Consider the following 8,688-nt stretch of genomic DNA (forward strand, 5'->3'; position numbering starts at 1 on the left):
CATCTGTCATTTTTCAACCTATAAATAATTCAAATACATGTACGTGTACCACGTATAGTATGCTAGTATAGTATATAGTATACTAGTAAAATACCAGTAAATAATAAATAAATAAATAAATATAAATATAATACAATAATAATAAGGGAATTATGTATAGTGAAAGGACGATAGAAAAGGGAGTCAGCCACAAGGGTGGGGAGTCAACCTGATTTCTCTGTGCCAATCCGTTACCATCGCCGGTCACCCACCTCGTGACTGTCACGTGTGTCTAACCACGTGATACCGACGTGCCCTCACTAGTCACCACCTTTTGCAACTAGGATTTTTACTAGCCAAATAAATAAATAAATTATAGGTTTACGTGCAATAACTTTAATTATTTTAGTACAACAAAATATCTTTTCTTGTTAAGCAACCCTTTAAATTAAGCACCATGTTTACCATTTACATGTTATGGAGTACATATAAAATATTAAACGTAGTTTATTAAAAGTAGCAACTTAAGTGTAAGCGTGTACCTTTATTTGATATCAGTTGAAATTTGATTATACTGGAGTAACTATAAAAACCGTTGTTTCATTGATAGTTTCTATTGACATATTAAGAAGGAACAGAATATTAACTAACATTTAATACTCTTATAATGTATAAATTTGACTTAATGTTGGTCTACAACTAAGTAAAAATTCTGAAAAGAAAAATATTTGATTAAATTTCAAGTAACTAATTACAGACATTCTACAAGCTAGGGCTGACACCAGTTAAACTTAGTTTTACATAATTTGTTTTTAGTGTTAGAGAATTTTTTAGAAATTGTTGCTTTAGAAACACGGCAAATATATTTGAAATCGGTTGACTCATGTTGTAGTTGAAATTTCCTTCTAATTGATTAAATCAACAATATATACGATTTTAGGTAGGGAACACAAATGTACTTACATACGTTTGGAATGTAGCCAAATTCAAATATTTTAAAGTCAATTATCAAAAATAAAAGTAGTTAAATTATTGATTCACATATTGTGCTAACATAATTGTCCGTCAACAATAATAGTACATTGAAGTAAATTTATTTATCAATATTTTAGAATAATCTAGTAGATGAGTCATGAGAGTGAAAATATCCCACTTCAAGTTGCTTGAAAGAAAAAATTCATCTGTTTACTTGTTAATTCATTGTTATATAGATATAGATATTCTATTAGTTAATATTAATCTTAAGGAAAATAATAAACATAGCCTTAAAAGTTACGCTTAAGCATACCACATATAGATTAATTTCATATTCATAACTCGACCATGCCATGAATAATGTTAATATCAAAATTATATAAGAAAATTCGATATTAAAAGTAGTATTTAAACTCTATAACTCTTTTTTTTGAAAAGCACCAAAGAACTTTTATTACTATGAAAAGACGGGTACCTCGACATTCATTTACATAGATAACCTAAAGCTATGAATTAAAACTATACAAAGATCGAAATATAACTTGGAAAACTACAACTCGAAGGTTACTGATCCTTTAGCCTCCCCATTCCGCCTAGAAGAGAAACAACCTGAAATGGGGTTAGTTAGCCAAATGTGCCAATCTAATTTGCTCTTTTTTGATCTCATACAAATCCACTCATAACTTTTGCATTTTTTTTTTCGAAAAGCAAAAGTTTTATTAACACGAACCCACTAAGGGGGAGGGGGGAGGAGGGGGGAGGGGGGGGGGGGATGCATTACAATGAAACGAAGACCCGACAATGTATATCAATATAAGTACAACACGACCTAGAAAAAACACGAGACAAGGCGAAGCAAGTTGCAGACCTAGAAACTCATAACTTTTGCATTAATTCAGCAAAGTCTTAAACTTAATTATTGTATGCTTAAACGTAGTTCTAAGAGTTACGTTTAACATTGTTCCAGTAGTATTTATAATCGTTAATTTGCAATAACATTTATAATTGGTAATTGTTGGTTCATGTATAACACAAAAATTTAATAACGGCTACAAAATCAAAGCCGCTGAAATATTGTTGGGTCAATATATAATACTGAAATCTTTATTGTTAAAGATAAATTCTTAGGGTAGAATCTATAGTTAATATTAAAATCATATAATAATGATGTCATTATTAAGCTAATTCCTTGTTAAGAGAAAAATCAAAAAGAAAAAAAAATCGAAGCATGGTGGGTGATGTCATTAATCTAAATTTTTTGAATTAAAATTAAATTTTATTAATTAACTAATATTATTAAATCTTATTAATAATTATTTTAAATATTAAAATTAAATAATTTTGAATTATTTTGAATTTAGTACGAGAATGTATAAAAGCTAGGCAGAAGGAAGTCAATTCTAAATTTATATTTTAATTTACACTTTTAAAATAAAATGACAACCAATATTATCTCTTATGATTAGATGTGGATTGTTAAATATGCATTTTGATAAAATGTTCACCTGACGAGTTTCTTAGTCGGACTCTGTGGTTCCGCAGGTCATTAAACTAAATAACTTTAGCATTTACGTTCACTTAATATCTAAAACATATCATTAAACTGTTTCATTTAAACAAACTCGTGGTTCCACGGATCATTTCACTAGTGTTGGGAATAATAATCTAATGAGTCAAAAGTATTTTGCAGATTTTAGAATCTGGAGGTTTAGAGTCTGAAGTTGCAGACTCTGGAATTTGCTGAAGTCAGCGGTTGAAGTTTTCTTGAAGCCAAAGCTAAAGATTATTCTGGAGATATGCTTAAAGTTTAAGAAGATATGTTTTGAAGATTCAGTTTTATCTCTAGAGTTGACTTTTGAATTAATAGCTAATTTGTTTGGTTTTTAGTTTATCTTTTCCTTATTTATAGCGAAGTAGTTTTGGAAACTAAATCTTCAGATTTGGTGTTTATCTGTATAAATAGGGACGTATGGTTTAGTTTGAAGATATACTTTTACATGATCAATATCATTAGACTTCTATTCTATTATCGTGTTCTCTCAATTTCTGCACTAATAATTCATATTTATTGTTTAAGTGAGAGTCTGGTGTTCATAGTTCAATTACTGTGAACTTATAACTGGTATCAGAGCGGGTAAGGTGTAAATCCTATTACGGTGATCTTTACAAACGATCCATATTTTTATCAATATGTCTACCAGTACCATTCCTACCCCAGTTATGGCTGGAAAAGGTGTGCCAATATTCGATGGCACAGACTTTGCAACTTGGAAAATTGAAAGTCCTATGGTTTTTAGGATCTATTCATGAAGAAGCTGAGCATGTTCTTACAACAGGACCCATTATTCCTGGTTCAATGATAGCTGATGTTCCTGCCACAGATACTGTTGCTGCACAACCTGCCTATTTTCGTGAAACACCAAGAGAAAGGTGGATCGAAGCAGAAGCTATAAAGTTCAAACTGGATAGCAAAATAAGGAGTATTATTGGGAATGTTGTTACTGTTCCAATTCTCCGAAAGATCAGTCACGTCAAGACTGCTAAAGCTATGTGGGATCTGTTGCTTAATGACTATGAAGGAGTCACTATTGTTAAGACTCGAAAGAAGAAGAATCTGATTAGATCCTATGAAAATTTTGCTGCTGAGCCTAAAGAATCTTTAAGTGATCTTCATTCAAGATTTCAGGTTCTGATAAATGATCTTGAAAGTGTTAGTGTAGAGAAAACATAACAAGTGTTGTGTCAAAAGTTCATTAAATTGTTACCTTCGAACTTTGAGTCTGTAATTACATCTATGGTAATTAGTGAGAAGATTGATAACTATGAGTTGAGTGAATTGTTTGGTATACTATCAAACTTTGAGGAAACACAACTGAAGAATAAGATCAATGCTAAGAAAACTGCTAAAGATCCAGAAGCTGTATTGGTGGCTACTACAAAGAAGAATAAGCAGTTATTCTCTAGTTACTCTAGCAAGGTTGAATCTGAGAGTGATGAAACTTCTGATGATGATAGTGAATCTGATGAAGATGAGGAGATTAAAGATTTGGAAGTCCAGATGGCTTTTTTGACTCAAAGGATTGAGCAGAAAAAGTTTGGTTATAAGAAGGGTAAAGGCAAGGGTACTTTTGATCCAAAGAAAGCTAAATGCTTTAAGTGTGGCAAGTTAGGACACATAGCTGCTGACTGCTGGTCTAAGGGTGAAGGAGGTGCTAACTCCAACAAGTCTGTTGACAAAGTAAGAAAGTACAAACTTAAGTACATGAAGTTAAAGAGTGAAGCAGAAAGATCTAAGAACAAAGAACAAGAAAAAGCTTTGTACACAGAAGCATGGAAAGATGAAGACTCATCATCTGATGAGGAGGAGAATAAGTGTCTTATGGCTATAATTGATGGTGGTTCTAGCAAGTTTGAGGAAGATTTGAAAGCTATTGAAAAGATGGATAAAGACTCCACTTTTAATAAAGTTTCTGCTTATAAGGTACAAAACTTTGTGAACTATCTTGATAATGAAAAAGTGAGAATGTTTCAGTACTTGCTGCTTGACTTTCAATGGTGTTTAGATGATATTGATAGGTTAAGAACACAAATTTTTGATCTTAAAAACACTATCAAAGACAAAGATGCTGAAATTAAAATCTTGAAAAAATGTGAGGTAGAACTTGACACATATAAAATGGCATATACAGAAGAAACTAAAAGGTTAAATATTGAATTAGGAAGATCAATTAAAAGGTCAAAACATTATGAATCAATTTGTAAATCTTGGTGTGTATCTTCCAAAAAGAATTCTGATGCTATTGCCAAACAAATTCCAAATGATGTCAAAGCTATACTAGGTGAAAACTACATATTAAATAATAATGTGGTAGTTGATCCAAGTGTATTCAAACCTGACATTCTACCAAACACATTTGTAAAATTTGATGGTGACAAAAAGATTTTAACTGTAACAGACTCGTCCCACATCGGTGGAAGAGGAAAACAAAGCACTCCTTATAAGGGTGTGGATACCTCTTCTGGTATGACGCGTTTTGAGGGTGTTTACCCGAGAAGAAAATCCGTGAGGTAGAAGTGCGATCCGGGGTTGTACTCGTGCGCGGGTAGCCCGTCGGTGATCGGCTTGTGTCCAAAGCGGACAATATCATACTACGGGCTGATGGTGATGTTACTTATGGTATCAGAGCTGGGGCCCGCATCGATGTGCACTGCGGGGACGCAGTGTCCCGAAGGGGGGGAGAGTTGTAACAGACTCGTCCCACATCGGTGGAAGAGGAAAACAAAGCACTCCTTATAAGGGTGTGGATACCTCTTCTGGTATGACGCGTTTTGAGGGTGTTTACCCGAGAAGAAAATCCGTGAGGTAGAAGTGCGATCCGGGGTTGTACTCGTGCGCGGGTAGCCCGTCGGTGATCGGCTTGTGTCCAAAGCGGACAATATCATACTACGGGCTGATGGTGATGTTACTTATGGTATCAGAGCTGGGGCCCGCATCGATGTGCACTGCGGGGACGCAGTGTCCCGAAGGGGGGGAGAGTTGTAACAGACTCGTCCCACATCGGTGGAAGAGGAAAACAAAGCACTCCTTATAAGGGTGTGGATACCTCTTCTGGTATGACGCGTTTAAAACCGTGCGGGTAGGTGCGATCCGGGGAATGTGTCCTGTCGGTGATCGGCCTGTGGCCCAGAGCGGACAGTATCATACCAGTTGTGCTGCGCACTCTGACATGACGCGTTTTGAGGGTGTTTACCCGAGAAGAAAATCCGTGAGGTAGAAGTGCGATCCGGGGTTGTACTCGTGCGCGGGTAGCCCGTCGGTGATCGGCTTGTGTCCAAAGCGGACAATATCATACTACGGGCTGATGGTGATGTTACTTTAACCAATGCTTTTGTAAGGTCATTAGATCATGTTGAACCTTCTAAGACTATAATACTTGAAAGTAAAAATCCATTAGAGTCTGAACTTTTAAAACCTTCAAATTCTAGCATTTTAGTCTCTCAAAATAATAGTGTATGTTCTGACCTAGAGCCTGACACCCAAGAGTCAAGTTGCAATAACAACTCTGAATCATTCTCTGACATTGACACTTGTCCAGATCCAAAAGGGTTAACTAAAAGAAAGTCAAAGTCAAAACAAGCTAAAACTATTCAAAAACTCAAAAAGGAAATTTCTAAGCTCAATAAAAAAATCAAGAGTCAAGAAAAACCTTCAGTTAAAAGAACATCTTGTTTTTCTAAGAAAATTAAGAAGGTATGGAAACCCAAAGTTTGTGAAAATAAAAGTGTCTTAAAATCTGTAAAGGACAAGTTGATCTGGATTGAAAACAAAGCTTTTGTTTGGAGAGTGAAGAGCACTCCAATTGAACCCACTGAAAAGTGGGTTCCCCTTAAAAACTAATCATTCTCTTTTGTTTGTGTCTTGTGTAGCAGGGTAATATGTGGTATCTGGATAGTGGTTGCTCAAGACACATGACTGGATGCAAAGAGCATCTAGTAGGGTTTGTTGAAGAAAAGGGTCCCTCTGTAAGATATGGGGATAATTCTGTTGCAAAGACTATTGGTTATGGTACTGTTAAAGCTGTAAGTGTTACATTTAAGAAAGTTGCTTTTGTTGAAGGGCTGAAACATAATCTGCTGAGTGTGAGCCAAATTGCTGATGAAGACTGTGAAATCAGAATTAGGAATAAAGCTGGTATTATTTATGATCCTAAAGGAAGGCCAACACTTGTGGTCTGGAGATTTCAAAATGTGTATATGTTGGATCTAGAATCTGCTGATGCTGGAATTGAGACATGTCTGTACTCTCAGACTGTCTCAGAAATTAATTGGCTTTGGCACAAAAGGATTTCTCATCTTAATTTCAAAAATATAAATGAGCTTTTCAAAAAGAATCTTGTAAGAGGTCTTCCACAACAACCTTTCAAGAAAGATAAACCTTGTTCTGCTTGTATTATGGGTAAACAGACCAAAACAAAGTTTCCCTCAAAAAACCTAGCTACCATTAGTGTTCCACTTCACATGCTTCACGTGGATCTGTTTGGTCCAATGAACACTAGTAGTCTGGGTGGAAAAAGATATACTTTGGTAATTGTTGATGAGTATTCCAGATTTACATGGGTTATTTTCTTAGCTGCAAAGAATGATGCTCCTGAAGAAATCATCAACTTGATCAAGAAAGAGCAGGCGCAGAAGGGTGTTCTTGTCAAACAATTGAGAAGTGATCATGGTACTGAGTTCAAAAATGTCACATTAATTGATTTTTGTGTAGAGTCTGGAATTGGTCAAAATTTCTCTGCTGTTAGAACTCCACAACAAAATGGAGTTGCTGAAAGAAGAAATAGGACACTCATTGAAGCAGCCAGAACCATGCTATGCCAATCAAATGTTGCCCTAAGGTTCTGGGCTGAAGCTGTAAATACAGCATGTTACACTCAAAATAGGTCCTTGATTGTGAAGAAACATGGTAAAACTCCTTATGAGTTATATCATAAAAAGGTGCCCACTATTCATTACTTCCATGTATTTGGGTGTAAATGCTATATTTTAAATCAAAGATATCAGCTTGATAAGATGAGGCCAAAGTCTGATGAAGGTATATTTATGGGATATTCTTCTGTATGCAAAGCTTATAGAGCATATAATCAGAGGAGAATGAAGATTGAAGAATTTATTAATGTTTCCTTTGATGAAAGTTCTTTAGAAATGGATCAGTCATGTAGTACTGAGCTATCTGCACTTAGTGAATTATCTAATTTAATTTCAGGGAATAGTGTTCAGACTCTGGATTCAGAGTCTGAGTCAGATGAACCAAATTTGTCTGGATTGAGAAATGAAGTTGCAGATAATACTCACACAGAAGATCCTTCACAAGAAGAAGAATCTGTTGTCAATCAAGAAAGTGGTGATCAGTCATCAAATACCACTTTGGATCTCATTGTTCCTACTAGAAAATTATCTAGAAATATAGTTCCTCTAAAGCATCTTGAGGATTATGTTGTGGATCCTACAGGTCTGCCTAAACCTAGTTCTTCTTCTCAGACACCTGTGTCTGATTTTGCTATAGCAAATTACTGCTTCTTTTCTTGTTTTCTTTCACTAATTGAGCCTAAAGAAGTAGATGAAGCATTGGCTGACTATGATTGAGTTGAGGCTATGACTGAAGAATGGATAGAACTTGAAAGGAATGATGTTTGGGAATTGGTTCCAAAGCCTGCTGATAAAATTGCAATAGGCACAAAATGAGTTTTTAGAAACAAGGTTGATAAAGATGGTATTGCAATCAAAAATAAAGCAAGGTTGGTTGCTCAAGGGTATAGACAAGAAGAAGGAATAGACTATGATGAGTCTTTTGCTCCTGTTGCTAGAATTGAAGCTATTAGACTGTTTCTGGCATATGCTGCTCACAAAGATTTCAAGGTGTTTAGTAAGTCCGGTTCGTTCTGCAGGGAGCTAGCCAAGTTTAACGCTATATTTTTTTTAAACTATATTTGTATATATGTATATATAAGTAGTATTATTATTATTATTATAAAAGGGGGCTTTTACCGGTTAATGACCGGTTTGTCGATTTTATGTCTTAAGTCACAATTAAAACCTAATGTAAAATATTAAATATATAAATGACTTAATTTAAAGCGTAAAGTAAATAACAATAATAAAAATGAGATAATTTAAAGTGCGATAAATAAAATGACGATAAATAAAATTGCGATAACTAAAAAGTACGATAATTAA

The sequence above is a fragment of the Rutidosis leptorrhynchoides genome, chromosome 5 (genome assembly GCF_046630445.1).
Source record: "Rutidosis leptorrhynchoides isolate AG116_Rl617_1_P2 chromosome 5, CSIRO_AGI_Rlap_v1, whole genome shotgun sequence".
Taxonomy (NCBI): Eukaryota; Viridiplantae; Streptophyta; class Magnoliopsida; order Asterales; family Asteraceae; genus Rutidosis; species Rutidosis leptorrhynchoides.